The 19,296-nt window shown below is 36.9% G+C and overlaps 1 protein-coding gene across 9 annotated transcripts in view; it reads right to left on the reverse strand.

Annotated features, from left to right (window-relative positions):
• Positions 1–19,296, reverse strand: part of DMD (dystrophin) — a 2,178,366-nt gene that overhangs the window by 1,954,318 nt on the left and 204,752 nt on the right. The window contains exon 1 of one of the 9 annotated variants that reach the window (XM_037821049.1): positions 6,874–6,898. The exons of the other annotated variants lie outside the window; for them this stretch is intronic. The gene's annotated coding sequence lies outside the window, so the exon portion shown is untranslated. Of the gene's footprint in view, positions 1–6,873; positions 6,899–19,296 lie in introns of those variants that run through there. 9 annotated transcript variants of the gene reach the window in all.

Genomic DNA, 19,296 nt, shown 5'->3' on the forward strand with positions numbered 1-19,296 from the left:
GGTATCATCATAAAGTTGTACATTTATCACCACAATCAGCATTTGAACATACTGATTACTACAAGAAAAATTTTTTTTTTTTTTAGCAATAAGAAAAAATGATATAAAGAAAAATAACATGTCATACAATACAATATACTACTAAGGACAGCAAATAACACCACTACCAAGAATCCCATATTACTCCCCTATATCCCCTTCTCATATACATTTAGCATTGGCATATTGCCTTTGTTACATTTAATGGAGGTATATTACAATGTTACTGTTGACCATAGACTCCAGTTTGCTTTGATTATGTTTTTTCCTGAATACCATCCCTTTTTCAAATTTCTACATGGTTGACATTCATTTGCTTTCCCACATGCAAAAACATTTTTATATTTGTATATTTAGTAACAGTCATTGGCCACTCCAGTTTTTGCCACGTTATACAGTCCCAGTCTTTATCGTCTATCTTTACCTCTGGTGTCATACATTCTCCTGTCCCACCTCTTTCAGCTTTACTCACAGACATCTTTGTTCAGTGTACTTACAATACCGTGCTACCATCACACAGTATTATGCTATCTATTTCTGGATCTATGCAATCAATCCTAAACATTCTGTAGTCCTTCAGCATCGAATGGCTGATCTCTGCCCTCTTTCTATCTCCTGGTCGCCTGTGTTGTCAGCTTTTAACTCCCAAAGTTTGTTCATTAATGTCTGTTCATACTAGTGAGACCATACAGAATCTGTCCTTTTGTTTCTGGCTAACTTCACTCAACATAATGTCCTCAAGGTTCATCCACATTATTACATGATCCATGTCTTTGTTCTGTCTTACAGCTGCATAATATTCCATCATGTGTATATACCACAGTTTGTTTATCCACTCGTCCTTTGATGGACATCTGGGCTGTTTCCATCTCTTGGCAATTGTGAATAATGCTGCAATAAACATTGGTTTACAAATGTCTGTTTGTGTCTTAAGTTTCAGTTCCTCTGAGTAGATTCCCAGCAATGGAATAGCTGGGTCATATGGCAAATCTATATTTAGCTTCCTGAGGAACCTCCATACTGTCTTCCAGAGTGGTTGCACCATTCTACATTCCCACCAACAATGAATAAGTGTGCCTCTTTCTCCACATCCTCTCCAGCACTTGTCATTTTCTGTTTTTTGGATAATGGCCATTCTGGTAGGTGTGAGATGATATCTCATTGTGGTTTTGATTTGCATTTCCTTAATAGCCAGTGAAGTTGAGCATTTTTTCATATGCTTTTGAGCCATTTGTATTTCCTCTTCAGAAAAATGTCTGTTCATGTCTTTTGCCCATTTTTTAATTGGATTTTTTGTCTTTCTGTTATTGAGATGCAGGATTCCTTTATATATTCGGGATATTAAACCCTTATCTGATATGTGGTTTCCAAATATCATCTCCCATTGTGTAGGTTGCCTTTTGACTTTTCTGACAAAGTCCTTCGATGTACAAAAGTGTTTAATTTTGAGGAGATCCCATTTGTCTATTTGTTCTTTGGTTGCTCGTGCCTTGGGTGTGAGGTCTAAGAAACCACCTCCTATCACAAGATCTTTAAGATATTGCCCTACATTTTCTTCTAAGAGTTTTATGGTCTTGGTGCTAATGTTTAGGTCTTTGATCCACTTTGAGTTAATTTTGGTATAAGGTGTGAGATGGACATCCTCTTTCATTCTTTTGGAAATGGATATCCAGTTCTCCAAACACCATTTATTGAACAGGCTGCTCTTTCCCAGTTGCTTCGGCTTCACTGCCTTATCAAAGATCAGTTGTCCATAGATGTGAGGGTCTACTTCTGAACACTCAATTCGATTCCATTGATCAGTATATCTGTCCTTATGCCAGTACCATGCTGTTTTGAGCACTGTAGCTTTGTAATATGCTTCAAAGTCAGGTAGTGTGAGACCTCCCACTTCACTCCTCTTTCTCAAGACATTTTTGGCTATTCAGGGCACCTTACCCTTCCAAATAAATTTAGTTATTGGTTTTTCTATTTCTGTAAAGTAAGTTGTTGGGATTTGAATTGGTATTGCATTGAATCTGTAAATCAGTTTAGGTAAAATTGCCATCTTAACTATATTTAGTCTTCCAATCCATGAACATGGTATGTTCTTCCATTTTTTCAGGTCTTGTTCAATTTATTTTAGCAGTTTCTTATAGTTTTCTGTGTAAAGGTCTTTTGTGTCCTTGGTTAAGTTTATTCCTAAATACTTGATTCTTTTGGTTGCTATTGTAAATGGGATTTTTTTCTTGATTTCCTCCTCTTGTTGCACATTACTTGTGTATAGGAACACTACAGATTTTTGCGTGTTGATCTTGTAGCCTGCTACTTTGCTGTATTCATTGACTAGTTCTAGTAGCTTTGCTGTAGATTTTTCTGGATTTCCTACATATAGAATCATGTCATCTGCAAATAGTGAAAGTTTTACTTCTTCCTCTCCAATTTGGATGCCTTTTATTTCTTTTTGTTGCCTAATTGCTCTAGCTAGAACTTCCAGCACAATGTTGAATAGCAATGGTGATAGTGGGCATCCCTGTCTTGTTCCTGATCTTAGAGGAAAAGCTTTCAGTCTCTCCCCATTGAGTGTGATGTTGGCTGTGGGTTTTTCATATATTGCCTTTATCATATTGAAAAAGTTCCCTTCTATTCCTATCCTTTGAAGTGTTTTCATCAGGAAAGGATGTTGAATTTTGTCAAATGCCTTTTCTGCATCAATCGAGATGATCATGTGGTTCTTCTGCTTTGATTTATTGATGTGGTGTATTACATTAATTGATTTTCTTGTGTTGAACCAGGCTTGCATACCTGGAATAAATCCCACCTGGTCGCGGTGTATAATTCTTTTAATGTGCTGCTGGATTCGATTTGCGAGTATTTTGTTGAGGATTTTTGCATCTATATTCATTAAAGAAATTGGTCTATAATTTTCTTTTTTTGTAGTATCTTTGCCTGATTTTGGTATTAGGGTGATGATGGCTTCATAGAAAGAGTTAGGTAGCTTTCCCTCTTCTTCAATTTTTTTGAAGAGATTGAGCAGGATTGGTACTAATTCATTCTTGAATGCTTGGTAGAATTCACATGTGAAACCATCTGGTCCTGGGCTTTTCCTTTTTGGGAGCTTTTAGATGACTGACTCAATCTCTTTACTTGTGATTGGTTTGTTGAGGTCATCTATTTCTTCTTGAGTTAATGTTGGTGGTTTATGCTTTTCTAGAAAGTTGTCCATTTCATCTAAGTTGTCTAGTTTATTAGCATATAGTTGCTCATAGTATCTTCTCATTATCTCCTTAATTTCTGCAGGGTCGGTAGTTATATTTCCTTTCCCATTTCTGATTGCATTTATTTGCATCTGCTCTCTCTTTTTTTTTGTTAGCCTAGCCAGTGGTCCATCGATTTTATTGATTTTCTCAAAGAACCAACTTCTGGTTTTGTTGATTCTCTCTATTGTTTCCTGTTCTCAATTGCATTTATTTCTGCTCTAATCTTTGTTATTTCTTCCCTTCTGCTTGTTTTGGGGTTAGTTTGCTGTTCTTTCTCTAATTCCTCCAGGTGAGCAGTTAACTCTTCAACTTTTGCTCTCTCTTCTCTTTTAATATAGGCATTTAGGGCAATAAATTTCCCTCTCAGCACCGCCTTTGCTGCATCCCATAAGTTTTGATAAGTTGTGTTTTCATTGTCATTTGCCTCGAGGTATTTACTAATTTCTCTTGTAATTTCTTCCTTTACCCACTGGTTTTCTAAGAGGGTGTTGTTTAGCCTCCATATGTTTGTGAATTTTCTGACCTTCTGCCTTTTATTTATTTCCAACTTCATTCCATTGTGGTCTGAGAAAGTGTTTTGTATAATATCAATATTTTTAAATTTGTTGAGACTTGCTTTGTGACCCAACATGTGGTCTATCCTAGAGAATGTTCCATGAGCACTTGAGAAAAAAGTGTATCCTGCTGTTGTTGGATGTAGTGTTTTATAAATGTCTGTCAAGTCTAGTTCATTTATCATACAATTCAACATCTCTGTTTCTTTAGTGATCCTCTGTCTAGATGTTCTATCCATTGATGAGAGTGGTGTATTGAAGTCTCCAACTATTATTGTAGAGGTATCTATTTCTCCTTTCAATGATTGCAGTGTTTGGTCATGAATTTTGGGGCATTCTGGTTTGGTGCATAAATATTTATGACTGTTATGTTTTCTTGATGAATTGACCCTTTTATTAATATATAGTGTCCTTCTTTGTCTCTTTTAATTGTTTTGCTTTTGAAGTCTAACTTGTCTGATATTAATATAGCTACTCCCGCTTTTTTCTGGTTGTTGTTTGCATGAAATATCTTTTTCCAACCTTTCACTTTCAGTCTATGTTTGTCCTTGTGTCTAAAGTGAGTTTCTTGTAGACAGCATATAGATGGGTCCTGTTTTTTAATCCATTCTGCCAGTCTGTGTCTTTTTATTGGGGAGTTTAATCCATTTACATTTAGTGCTATTACTGTAAGGGCAGTACTTTCTACTACCATTTCGTTTTTTGGAATTTATATGTCATATCTTATTTTTTCCTCTCCTTTTACCTTTCCTGATAATCTTCATTTCTGCACTCTTCTCCAACTCTCTCTCTGCTGTCTTTTCCTATCAGCCTGTAGCACTCCCTTTAGTATTTCTTGTAGTGCTGGTCTCTTATTCACAAACTCTCTCAGTGTCTGTTTGTCTGAAAATGTTTTAATCTCTCCCTCATTTTTGAAGGAAAGTTTTGCTGGATATAGAATTCTTGGTTGGCAGTTTTTCTCTTTCAGTATCTTAAATATATCATGCCACTGTCTTCTTGCCTCCATGGTTTCTGCAGAGAAATCTGTACATAGTCTTATTGACTTTCCCTTGTACGTGATGGATTGCTTTTCTCTTGCTGCTTTCAGAATCCTCTCTTTGTCTTTGACATTGGACAATCTGACCAGTAAGTGTCTTGGAGTAGGTCTATTGGGATCTATTCTATTTGGGGTACGTTGTACTTCTTGAATCTCTAATTTTCTGTCTTTTATAAGAGTTGGGAAATTTTCAGTGAATATGTCATCTATTACTCTTTCTGCCCCTTTTCCCCTCTCTTCTCCTTCTGGGATACCCATAACACGTATATTTGTGCGTTTCATGTTGTCACTCAGCTCCCTAAGACCCTGCTCATATTTTTCCATTTTTTTCACCATCTGTTCTTTTGTGTGTATGAATTCGAATGACCTGTCTTCCAGTTCACTGATCCTTTCTTCTGCCTGTTCAAATCTACTGTTGTGTCCCTCCATTGTGTTTTTCATTTCCTCCATTGTGGCCTTCATTCCCATGAGTTCTGCCATTTGTTTTTTTGTTTATGAATTCTTCTTTATGGTCAGCCAGTGTCTTCTTTATATCCTTCAGCTCTTTTGCTATATCTTCCTTCATTTCATCAAATTTATTTAGCATTAGTTGCCTCCACTCCTGTGTCTCAGCTGAGCTATTAGTTTGTTCCTTTGGCTGGTCCATGTTTTCATGTTTCCTGGTATGGCTTGTTATCTTAAGTTGTCTAGGCATCTGATTCTCTTGATTAGTTTATTTTGGAGCTTGTTTTCTGTCTTTTACCTAGTGGTTTTCTTGTTGGTTGGTTTTGTTCTCTGACCTCTGTTATTCAGTTCAACTTATTCTAGACCTCTAACTTAAGTTCTATTTAGTTGATCAGAATTTTTCCCCTCTTGTTTTTTCTGTTTCTTGCTCTGCCTCTATGTAACCTTTTTGTGAGTGGGTCTCCTCAGATATGGTCGCCCCTAGTCAGATTTTCCCAGTCTAGTGAGGCCCAGGTCTCATTGGGAGGGTTTGGAGTTTTCCTGAGAATGAGACCCTCCTATGGGGCCTTTAGAATTGGTACTTTTCCTCTCCTGTCCAGCAGGTGGCGCTGGCCAGCCCGCAGCTCCCCCACCAGTGTAAGGAGGTATGTAGACTTTAGTTCTCCTGGTGACTCTGATCCTGTCAGGGGCGTGGCTGACTGAAGCTGGAATCTGAATTCCAGCCCCTGGGGTCTGAATTCCCAGAAGGAGGACTGCCAGTTGAGCTGGGCCTCCCTCCACTCTCCCAGTCCTCAGAATTCCAGTTGTCTCTCAGGGGCACTATTCCCTTCTCCTCTCTCCTCTTTGGGGCCTCTCCAGGTAGATTCCTTGGTCAGCCTGAGTTGCCAATTAAAGACAGGGCTGGAGGCCTTCAGTAGTGAATACGGAACTCAAAGACACTGTGGGTACTCTGTCTCCCCTCAAGCCCAGCCTAGTCCCTCAACCTGGGCTTTCTGATAGAAAATAACCACATATATTACTTTTAGATTAAAAAAAAAAAAAAAAGTAGAAAAGAAATCAAGAAAAAGAAAAAAGGAAAAAAAAAAAGAGTCTCTTTTAAAAGTCTTTCCCCAGCCTGGAAGTTTTGTCAGTGTCAGAATAGAGCATTTAAAGATATGCTTTGGGCTATTGTCTGATAATTACTCTCCAACTGCTTCAGTTCCACCCCTGCCGGGGGGCTATTGAAATGCAAAAAGATAAGGGATCAGTGAGAAGCCAGAAGGGACAAAATGTAAGGGAAAAAAAAAATGGCTTTTTTGGAGTCTGGGAATGGGTGCCCGCTTTTACGTGCCCCCACTTCTTGGAGCCCAGCCCTTCTTTAGCACCCCAGCTCCCAAAGTTAGTTAATTAATTTGTTAATTAATTCTGTAGTTGAGTCTGGGTTGAGCCTCCCTTCTTGCCCTCAGCAGATTGCTGTTTTTTGTTTTTTTTTTCTTTCCCCCCCTTTCAGGGAGCCGGCAGCAAGACAGTCTGTGAGGTCTGGGTGGGGAGGGGCGCCAGACCCCTGGTCCGGGGAACTTACAGTGTTCGCTGCGATCTCAGCTTTTCCTCCAATTCCAAACTTGTGTCCAATGTGTGACTGGTTACTGGAGACCCCGAAAACACTGTTTCATATAGTTCTTGGGTAATTGCCAGCTGCTCTAGGGGAGAGACGGAATTCTGCTCACCACTCCGCCATCTTGCTCCGCCTCTATTCTAATTATTTTCTTTATCAAATGAACTCTTGATATTACGTAGCAGTTTCATGCATTCATTTTTATATATTTTTTCTTGCTTGCTAAGCCAAATAATAAGAAAAAAGACTATAAAATGAGACAATAATCCTTCAAAACCATTGTCAGTATGAAATAAAGAAAGACGCAACAACGTTCAAAAGGAAACTCAGAAAGATTGATTGTAAGTGGCATAAACAAAGTGAAAAACTGAAAATTTAAAAAAAAAAATTAAGAAAGGGACAGAAACACGTATGTGAAAATGTTTAAGTGGCTTCTGACCCTTCAGAATTGTGATGATCTTTTCACCTGAAAACACAGAGGTATCAATACAATATTCCAGTAGGAGGTAAAGAGCACATTTAGCATGGCCATCAGGTTCTAGAAAGGTCAAGTCATAGATTTCTCTGTTGCTCAGAATGTCAAGATATTTCTCTGTGATTACAAATAACTTGGTACTAGAAACACCAAAAAGGAATGCAAAACTGGGGATTTAAAACTTATTGGCGAATGCAGCTACCAGCTCACATAAAAATAACGGAACCCACTGTAGTGTAAGTTAGCTTCCATAGATGATTGCATTTTTAAGTATGGGTTGTAAAAAGTATTTTATAAGAAAAAAATACTTTTTATTGAAATATGATACATGCAGGAAATATATACACATGTTGGGTGTTTAGCTCCATGAATCTTCACAAATGGCACATTCATATTACCAGAAATCAGATGGAGAAACAGAACATAATCAGCACCCTAGAAGCTTCTTCATGCCCCTTTCTGTGTACTAGCTCCCTCAAGGATGATCATTATCTTGACTTTAGCACCATAGATTAGTTTTGCCTTGAAGAGAGTCACTTAAAAACAGAAAACGAATGCTGGCTTAGTATGTCATATTAGGACAATCTGATTGTAAGACATCAGGTTTATGCATAGGGAATTCAGAAAGAAAAAGTCATATTGATTAAATATATTTTATAAAGCTCAGGGAAATGGTGTAACACATGAATAAGAATCTTTCTTCTGTGCCTTGAATGCCTTGGGTCAAGTCCCGCTCTGCCATATCCCAGCTGTGTGATCTTGGGCAAGTAACTTAACCTCTCTTTGTACCTGTGCCAGTTTGGATATATTATGGTTAATATTTATACTACAACTCTTGGGAAAATCATAAATAAATATACTTTCACATCACTAGGGAGAAAATCTTTAGCAATGTCAGTTAGAAATACGTTAAATATGGTATAATGCCAGCTCTAAATGTCCAAATATTCAATAGTAAGCAGCAAGTATTATGATTAAGTCATAATTCACATCTTTGAAAAATACTTTTTTAAGAAAGCAAAGCACCTAATTTTGCAAAGGTAAAGGAGCTATAAGGAAAACCATACTTTTTAAATGAAAATGAGATGTTTTCCTACTGCTTTACTTTATACATTGTCCTTGTTCATTTTTCTAATTCTTGAGATTCAGGGCAAATATTTTAATAATTACTTTCTTTATTAAATTCTTATCAGAAAAATATTACAATTTGTGCCAATAATTGAGTGATTTTTAAAATTTTTTTCAGTTTCATATCCATTCTTCTACACTCTGCCTTGTGATGCTGAGGCTCATACACTGCAAATCATATTTCTGCTTTGCTGGCTGGCTCCGTATTAGGATCTGATACTAGCGGGGTGCTGGAAGGAGGCTGAAAAATTGAAGGCTGGAGAAGGGATTTACTCATTTCCAGTTGCTTCCTGTGGACTCACTGTTCCTGTTAGCCATCCCCCAGACTTGCTTCTTCAAGCCAGCAGTAATAGCCATTGAATTCATTTTTTAGTAATAGCCATTGAATTCATTTTGCAGTTTTTATTTTTTCTCAACTCTTACATCCCCAGCTTCATTGTACACCTGCCACAGAGAACCCAACACCATCTGGCCAGCAGAGGTCTGTGACTCAGCCCCAAATGGCCTCTCTTAAGCTCACAGAGACTCCGGCACCAGCCAAACTGTGTCCTCTCCTCGGAAGTCCGAGTTTCAGCTCTGCAAAGGCCCTCCTCCAAACTTCTAAGTTTTAGTAATTCCAACCTTTTCTCTCTGTTTTCCCAGTCCTGGGAGTGACAGCTGCTTCCTACAGTTACTATCTCTATTCTCCTCCTGCCTTTTCAGATCTTCACTGCTAACATCACAATTCCTTACCTTCAATTCTCTTCTCTTAAAATAACTGGAGTGGTTTCTGTCTGTAACTGGATCCTGACTGAAACACCATTCCCAATCCAAACTTCTCAGTATCATAATGAAAACAGAGAACAACTTTTGGGTCTGAATTCAGTGGGAAGGATGGATTGCTCATTTTATGCCAAGTGCCACCTTATTTTACATTACTTTCTGGCATTGTTTCTGCTATTTTCATCTATGAATACATTAATAAATCTATTACTAGCATAGAGATATTAAAGCATCTGGATGGCCATATACATAAATGTATTTTTTCTGCAGATGGGACTTGGTTGTATTAGAATCAAACAAGTCATCTTTATTCCAACCATAGACACTCAAATGGGATCTTGTCCAGTAGATAGGTTTTAGGTCAGCATGAATAGTAAAAATAGAGTATATTCAAAACTATCCTGCAAACTACCTACATCATCCAGATGATATACATGGTTGGGTTTTAAATCCTACACATCTTATGCACACCAAAGTGTAGAAACCACTGAGATAAACTAAAAAAAACTAAAAAAACAAACAAACAAAAAAACAAAAAACTCAAGTGTATATGCAGCTTTCTTAACATGCAAATTCTCCTGTCTCTAGGGTAACTATCAGATCCCTAGATGAGAATGCAGCCTAGGTGACCAGCTTTGGGCCTAGGGGTATCTGAAAAATCAGAGAGGATAATTCTGCTTAGAAATCCAGATTGCATTTCATACATCAAGCTTGAAGTTTGATCTCAAAAAATCAATTTTAGTCAATGACTGGCAATTTTATTACTTATTAAATTTACAATACAGTGAAATCTGAAATTTCTATTACTATCATTTCTTATTTGGACACCAGCAATTGTCTCTTTCTTGTGAGTTTTTAAAGCATAATTCCTGATATTATCTGCTGTCATTCAAATAATTTTTCCTTTAACTATGGAAATTTCCTTTTAAAACTCACCATTCTAGAGTTACTGGTACCAGCTTTCTACAAAGTAAACGTGCTGTCAGAATATATATCCCTACCATTACACCATAAATGGATTCCCTTAAAAATTAATCCCTTTTCATAATATTTCTAATTTTACTTTTCTGTTGTTGTTCTATGGGGGCAGTTGAAATAAATTCAGCATATCTGATAAAGAAATAAGAGAGAAATCTATTGTTTGGTGGTAATCTACATCACTCTATGCCTCTGTTTTTCCTTGACCATTACATGCAAAGTTCCTTAAGCATGTTCATCATTATCCTCAACTCCAAGCAGTCTTGGACCCAGACTGAAGGAATTCAAAGTTTCCCACTCCTTTCGATATATAAATTGATGTCAAGGTAAAATTTCTACTGGTCCAGCAGCCCATTGATTGCATTAGAATCTTGCCCTCCTTTTTAGGAGCCAGCTTCATGCTTTGTACTTTATGTACTCCCACTTGACTAAAGTCTTCAGAATGAAGTCCCATGAAAAGGGTGGGAATCTTGTCTGTCTTGTTTGCTGCTTTAATTCCAATACCTGGTAGTGCTTTAGTGACTGGACACCTTTGTGGAAGTACTCAACAGAGGTTGATTGCTTAAATGGATGGATGAAGGAAACAGCTTAATACCTCAACTGAAAACCTTTGAGTGTTTCTTTTTCAAAGCATTTTGTTGCTTCGTTGATAACTTTCAAGGTCAAGTACAAGCCTGAATCCTAACGCCTGTGGCTGGTTTTCTATTACCTGCTGCTGGAATCCCTGGTATAGACTACTTAACTCTGACCAATTGTTCCTTACTTTCAGCCTTTATCATGTGTTTTCCCTCCTATTAGAGGATGCACCTGTTATCTCACTTTGCATCTCTTTCCCAGTAACTGTTCGTCTCCTTGGATTCCTTCCTGTCCTTGGAACCTCCCCCAATCTGCCTTTGTGTCCTCTGGGTCCTGACTTTTGCTGTTTGCATCCTGACTTTATCAATCTTCATATGTAATAACCATGGAGTTAGAAAGAAACAGAATATATATCCTTGGTCATTCAGGCATGGTCCAGGAAAGGGTAAGGGGAACACAGGAAAGTGACTCAGATGAAGAAACTTGCTTCAGTGGTTCAACCTTTGCAGACATACCATTAAGGGCAGCAGCAGCCCCAGTGACAGAAATATTCAACATGATGGCTTCCAATCAGGTAGCCAGAAAACATGGGCGAGAAGTCAAGTGACAACTCTGTATCCGGAAAATATATAATTAAATAATGAATTTAATAGTTAATAATAATCCAATTAAATAATAATGAAATAAAGCCAATATCAATGACTATCTTTATTGTGTCCTTACTATGTGCCAGACACCTTATATACAGCATATCATTTAAAATTCACCCTTCAAAAACATGAAGACAATATTTATCATCAATCATTTTACAGATGAGGAATCTGTGGGAAAAGTTGAGCAAGTTGCCCAAGGTCCTAAAACTGACTGATGATGCTAGCAGGATTTGAACTAGGTCTATGTGTTACCATAGCTTGATGGATTATCTGCTGAGCTACACTGCACTCTACATAACTCTAAACTTTGCCCACACACTTTGGAGCCCATATTTCACATACTTGTTTTCCTCAGCCTATTATCACAGGATACACTAGCTTTAAAACAGCAATAAGAAACCTTTCTTTTAGGTGACTCATTGCCTCAGAATTACAAGTGCAGAAAAGTGTGAAAATGATCACTGAACCCAATAAACAGGAGAAATTATATCCATCAAACATCACTATTGTCTTTGTATCTTATCAGGATATTGGGTAAGGGGACTTTATTTCCAGCTAAATAGAGAGGCCAAAGTGTTTTTGTTGTCCCTAAATTTCAGGTTGCCCTTTAGTTTGTAGCACATATTTAATGATATCTATACACATGCCTGAGCAACTGCTGTGTTTTGGAAAGTTACATGCTGAATGAAGGTCAAGGAATATGCTCTTGTGGCTTGATTTGTAGGGATCCTGTCCTAGTGCCACTCAATGCATTCATTTACTGAATATTATTTCTTGATAATGATGCTAATCTGCTCAGAGTCATGGGGCCATAAGAAAAGAACATTTTCTATGGGTTAAGATGTGCTATTCTCATTAACTGAATAAACTAGAATGAATTTAATCACAGCAGTCAAGGGAAACTACTGCATCATTCCAAGACAAATTAGAGATATTGCACCCCTGTGGTGTAACCTTTGATGTCGATTAGACGTTTCAGGTTGCTTCCTTTGACTGGATGCAAAATGTTCAGATTATTGAAGAGGACAGAAGGTAAGTTTTATGACATTGCTTCTTCAAACTGCAGACAGAGCTGCAAGGCCTGAGGGTTTTAAAAGAAACTAGAAAAGCCAACAGGCAATCATTATTATTTTCATAAATATGAAACTCCACAATTGTATATAAATAGAAAGAAAATATACAAACTACTTTTTTGGATGATCCAGTAGAAAAATAACTGATATACCTAATACTATTATTATCAAAGCTTGTGCAAACAATATTAAGCCAAAACATTAGACTGCTTTCAAAAATTTATATGAATGTCAACATTGTTCATTAAAAACCAGGAAATTCTGTTAAGTGGAAGGAACCTACAAAAGAAATGGAAATGCATAGAGAATTCCCTATTGGGGAATTACAAAACAAAAACACAATACTGCTGTTCAGAAGCATCTCATGAAATGTGAAAATAAAAATTGGAGGTTTAGAATAAAATATTATAATATTTCCCACCATACTTTAAATTTTTATGCATTATCTGTAATTGCTTCCCTTGGGAAAACAAATTTGAGTTCAGGTAGTATGTTAGCACACACTGAAATCTAGATTTCAAGAATATATTATTCACAATAAAACTCAAATTCCTGTTATATATGTCTTAGTTTGTAATGAAACGGAATTTAATGCAATGTGAACTGACAGTAAAAAAAAATCTAGTAAAAAATGCAAAAAATGATGGCTTATAAACGAATATATACAGAAATGTGTCTCTATTATATAGATACTGTATTATATTTATATATACATCTATAGAATATGTATTCAATTCCCACATGGCAGTTACCTAGATTATAAAAACATTTTCTTATCATTATGTGTGTTAGCTCATGAAATCAGTATTATTTTTACAACATAAGACTGTTTTTACCTTAGAATTTTAATATCTCAAAAGCAGAATTTTGATTACATGAAGTAGGCTGTAAAATAGAGATAGCTATCCACACCGAGTTTTATGTGCCAAATTAAGTGTTCTCATATTTTGTTGGAAGGAGTGCAAATTGGTAAAATAGTATTGCAAGGTAATTTTTTGGAAACAAATGAATATTCTTTTTAAAAAAAGCTCATAGACTTTGACCCAAGACTTTCAAGCCTGGGAAACTGTCCCAAGGAAAAACACACACACACACACAATGGTTGTGCGGGTTTGGATTTAATATATCTGCCCCCCAGAAAAGCCATATTCTTTAACACAATCTTGTGGGGCAGACTGATTAGTCTGTTGATTAGGGTGGAACCTCTGACTGAATTATTGCCATTGAGGTGTGGACCCCGCCCATTAAGGGTGGGTCTTAATTAGATCACTGGAGACCTTTAAAGGGAGCTCACACAGAGAGCAGAGAGGACAAAACACTGCAAGAGAAGCTGAGAGAGACATTTTGGAGATGCTTGGAAAATGCAGACAGAAGGACATTTGGAAATGTAGGCCAGAGTTTGCCCCCACAGAAGCTAAGAGATGACCCCCAGATGCTTAGAGAGAAATGTCCTGGGAGAAAGAAGCAAGGACGAAGAGGAGCTGAGAGAGAGGAGTGAAGACAGATGCCATGGAGAAAGCCATTTTGAAACACAACCCGGGAGCAAAGGACCTGCAGATGCCAGCCATGTGCCTTCCCAGCTGACAGAGGTGTTCTGGATGCCATTGGCCATTCTTCATTGAAGATTCCTCTTGTTGATGCCTTAGTTTGGACACTTTGATGGCCTTAAGACTATAAATTTGTAACCAAATAAGCCCCTTTATAAAAGCTGATCCATTTCTGGTATTTTGCATAACAGCAGCATTAGCAAGCCAGAACAATGGTCAACAGATTTATTTAGAATAACAAAGAAATTAAAATAATCTAAATGTCTAATTTTAGTGGAACTGTTCAGTAAATTGTGGTACAGCCATATAATGGAACATTATGTAATCATTGAAAGCACTTTATAATAACCTGAAAATACTTACAGGATAATTTATAATAACCTGAAAATACTTACAGGATGGTGAAACAAAAGGATAAAATTTGTGAGTATATCATCACCACAGCTAAATAAACAAATAAGAAAATGAAGAGGGAATAAAAAATGTATTTCAAATAAAAAGAGTCCTGCTTGCACATATTCTTATAGTTTCTCAGCCATCAACATTGAGAAATTGCCAACTGAAATTAGTTGAACAAGTAGGAAATCAAAACGTTACTGAAAAAACTAATTTTTCAGTTTCATACTGAGAAAAATATTGTTCTTCAACCATTTTAAATATTAAACTTTCAAAATTTGCCTGAACATCCATGAAAATGTGATTGGACACTGAGGAAAATGACCAATGTTGTAGATTGACGTATTTTTTTTACATATGGGCATTATCCTTCTCTTTCCCCTTCCCAGTTAATCCACAAATAAAAGTGCTGCATCCATCCCCATCAAATCATTTCACCTAAAGTGTTTGAACTCCTTTCGCAAATTAACACCAACATCTGAATTCTCTCCCTTACTGAAAAATCAATATCTCTAAATCAATTGTAGCATGATGGTTTTTTTTTTTTTTTTTTGTTCCGGGGGGGGGGGGCTCAGAGGCCAGGCAGGGCGGAAAGAGGTCGTTCTTGTGTGTGTGAATTGGTGGGTGGGCAGATCCGAGAAATTCTTGTGAGCCACGGTAAGGCTTTGACTTTTTTTTTTTTTTTTTTTTTTTAATCATCATTTTATTGAGATATATTCACATACCAGGCAGTCATACAAAACAAATCGTACTTTCGATTGTTTACAGTACCATTACATAGTTGTACATTCATCACCTAAATCAATCCCTGACACCTTCATTAGCACACACACAGAAATAACAAGAATAATAATTAGAGTGAAAAAGAGCAATTGAAGTAAAAAAAGAACACTGGGTACCTTTGTCTGTTTGTTTCCTTCCCCTATTTTTCTACTCATCCAGCATGATGGTTTTTAAGAAGAATATTGTCAAGGCTTATTGTAAAGGTTCCTAGATTGTAAACTGTTACAGCAGCCACATCTATTCCTGTTATTTAAGAGATGTTTATTTGGTACAAAATTTATATTCTCTGTAGCATATTATCTAATTCAACTTGTATGGTCAGTTTATTTAAACAACATAATTACAGGGAACCTAGAATAGGGAATGAGATCTTGTTATTCTGTACAGGCTAATGTAATATCCCAATATATCCCAGAGTATTTTGGGCAGAAAACAAAAAAAAAAGTATTTGCAGAGTTCCCTTGAGGGACTGGAGAAAAATGTGGAAATATTAAACTTCCCCTCCTGAAAAATTCCTGATATTCTCACAAGCACTGGGGACTATGAATTTAAGGAGTCAAGCCCTTGATCTTGGAGCTTACCCTTATGAAACTTATTACTGCAAAAGAGAAGCTAAGCCTACTTATAATTATGCCTAAGAGTTACCCCCAGAGAACCTTTTTTGTTGTTCAGATGTGGCCTCTCTCTCTCAGCCAACTCTACAAATAAACTCACTACCCTCTCCACTATGTGTGATTTGATCTCCATGGAAATGTGGTACAGGACTCCCAGAGATGAGTCTGGCCCTGACATCATGGATTGAGAATGCCTTTGTGACCAAAAGGGGGAAAAGAAATGAAACAAAATAAAGTTTCAGTGACTAAGAGATTTCATATAGTCAAGAGGTCATTCTAGAGGTTATTCTTATGCATTGTATGGATATTCCTTTTCAGTTTCTAGTATATCTGAATAGCTAGAATACTGAATCTATTGAACTGTAATCCAATAGACTTGATTCTTGATGATGGTTGTATAACTGTATAGCTTTTATTGTGGGACTATGTGATTGTGAAAACCTTGTGACTGACATTCCCTTTATCCCGTGTATGGGCAGATGAGTAATAAAATAAAGACAAAAAAAACTAAATAATAGGGTGGGGATAAGGGGTTTGGGCTATTTGGGGTGTTCTATATTTTTTGGAGTAATGAAAATGTTCTGAAATTGAGGGGATGAATGCACAACTATATGATGACACTGTGAGCCAGTGATTGTATACTTTCAATGGATTATATGGTGTGTGAATATATCTCAATAAAATTGCATTAAAAAAGAACAATATTGTCTTAAAATAGTCTTAATTTACAAAGTTACAAAAGCAATTTTATTTACATTGAATAAAGCATTCTTTAAATTTACATTAAATAAATTTATATTAACCTGTTTTGTGACCATAGTAGCACCTTAAAAAGACTTAAACTCTTACCTAAGTGACAAATTTTGAAGCTAAACTCAAAATAAGAAACTAAAGGGAAATCTTCCTTTCTGAAAACTCAGATATTTTGGGGTTGCATGTATCTGTTTACACCGATCTCATTTGATAGCATACACAGATTAAAATAAATTGTCTATCAATTAAACAAGCTTTATAGTTAAGAGTTACTTTCCAAAAATCTTTGGAAATTTTACAACAAAGAAATCCCATTCATTGTCACACCCTTGTGGAAAATCTCAGTGTTTCACAATAACCCAAGAAAAGAAGAGTCAGAAAAGTCTTGACTATTTTCTGTTTATTTTGAATATATTTTGGGGATATCTCAAGCGTTTTCATCTGATTTGTTGTTTATTCTAGTGCCTATGCTATGTCCCAATTATTTCTAAGATTAGGTACAAAATACCATCATCACTACCACTAATAACAGCAATTTGATATAATGACATCAAATTACCATTGAAGCTTCAAGTTATTATTGATATAAAGAATAATGATATAAGGACAATGTTAAAAGAGGTAAAATAATATTTTAAACTTCCAACAACTTGGGATAAGTTTTTTGGTGAAAATCATAATTGTTTTTAAAGAAACCAAAATTCTGTCTCTCATTTACTTCCCCCCACCCCCCCTTGATATTTCATCTACTCTGGTAGGGAAGTTAAATATGTGAAAAAAATAGAATGTTTTCTTAACAGAAGAAAGCTTAACACTTAATGAAATCAACCTAAGACAATCCACTCAGTGATTCAATTTCAATCTAAATTCAAACTGTGTTTATGGATGGATCCCTCTAAGCCTCTGAAAATAAGTCAGCTCCTGATTTCTGCATGGTGTGACAGTATTTTAAAATATTAACCAATATTTGTGCCCTGAAACACTTTTTGTGATGTTGAATCTCTATCTCACTCTCCCCACTCAGGAAAAAAGGGATGGTGCCCCATGCTTATAATCTAAAGCAAGTAGCTAATTCCATAATTTTTGAGTTTTCACAATCTGAAGTCCGGGCAAGGAATAAAATATTTGTAAAATCAAGTGAAAAATTTAAGCTATCTTCTCCATCTCTGAGTCTAGATAATATTTTCCTGGACTGGATGGGGAAGGTGAGGTGGAGGAGAAGCAGAAGCAGAAGCAAGAGTATGTTCCTAAGAGTAGGGGGTATGGAATAAACCATCACCACAGTACCACCACCACCACCACCATCATCATCACTACCACTAATAACAGCAACAAGAGTTAAGTTTGGAGGAATCTATATGCAGAGGAAACTGAATGCCATTCCCTAGTGCAGCCCCACCCCTCCCCACCAACAGTGCAGTATGCGCCCAAAGATATACAAGAGTCAGGCTAGAAGCATGTGCACTGCATCTGAGTAAATTGCTGTGAGCTGGCCCCCTAGTGCCAATACACCTCAGCAAGAAATGGGGTGCAGTAGAATAACTTCCCATGTGCTTACAGTGAACTACATGTTCCAGGGGTTTCTAGAGGACCCAGATGATAAAAGAGCAGCCATCTATTGTGTGTGTGTGTGTGGAGAAGTATGAAAGAGCCTAGGGCTTGGAAACAAGGAACCGGGTTTCTATGGGATGAATCATACCTAGGACAAGGTAACCTACCCCCCACATCTGACTCTTGGCACTATGTAAGCCCCCCTCCAGGAATTTAAGAGAAAACGCTAGAGAAAATGTGGCACATCAGTCCTAAATCCCCTGAGATTAAATGGGTAGACTCTGGCATAAAGGAGGCTTAATATATAAATTTAGTTTAGATAGAGAAAAAATGCAAATACTGAGATTTATTGCCACTGCATATAGGGGCTTATCTGGGGATTTCTAAGAATCTCTTCCAGCACCTAAACTGCAACATAAACTGGTAATAAATCACAAATAAGAATTAGAGCCAAGTCATCTCGAGACAACAGCCTGAGACCCTGAAAGAGACACGGCAAGCAGGTGGGAGGCAGGCACTGGGAAGTCAGAGCAAGGTTCTGAAATGAGTGAGGCACTGGAATGAGACAGAAAGAGTCCTGTGGACTTAAAAGTCCTGGAAAGTTCCACAGGACCTGGCAGAAGAAGAAAAAGAGCAAACCCCTTGCAAGGTTTTGGCAACAAAATTAACCTCTGACCAAAATTCTTCTTAAAGCAGGAAGGGCAAGTCTATTCACCAGCCATAGATATGAAGGCAGGGGAACCCACTGAACATAAAAGGATGCTCTTTACCATAAAGGTGGAGTCTGGGTCAAAGGTGAGACACTGCCTTGGAGGAAGATGTTTTCTCAACCCAAATCCTAAGGGAAAACCTTTCAAAGACACCTGCTTAAAAAAAAAAAAAAAAAAAAAAAAAGTACCAGCACCCTGTATTCTTCTTTTGCTTGGATTACAAGACTGAACATCCCAGGATTATTTGGGAAACACAAGAAAACAGAACAGAGTTCATAATCTGTGAACAGCTGTGCTGTTCAATAAGGTAGCCATATGTGGCTATTGAGCACTTGAAATTGGCTAGTGTGACTAACATGACTTTTAAATTTTACTTAATATTGATTAACTT

This window comes from Choloepus didactylus, chromosome X (assembly GCF_015220235.1).
Source record: "Choloepus didactylus isolate mChoDid1 chromosome X, mChoDid1.pri, whole genome shotgun sequence".
Taxonomy (NCBI): Eukaryota; Metazoa; Chordata; class Mammalia; order Pilosa; family Megalonychidae; genus Choloepus; species Choloepus didactylus.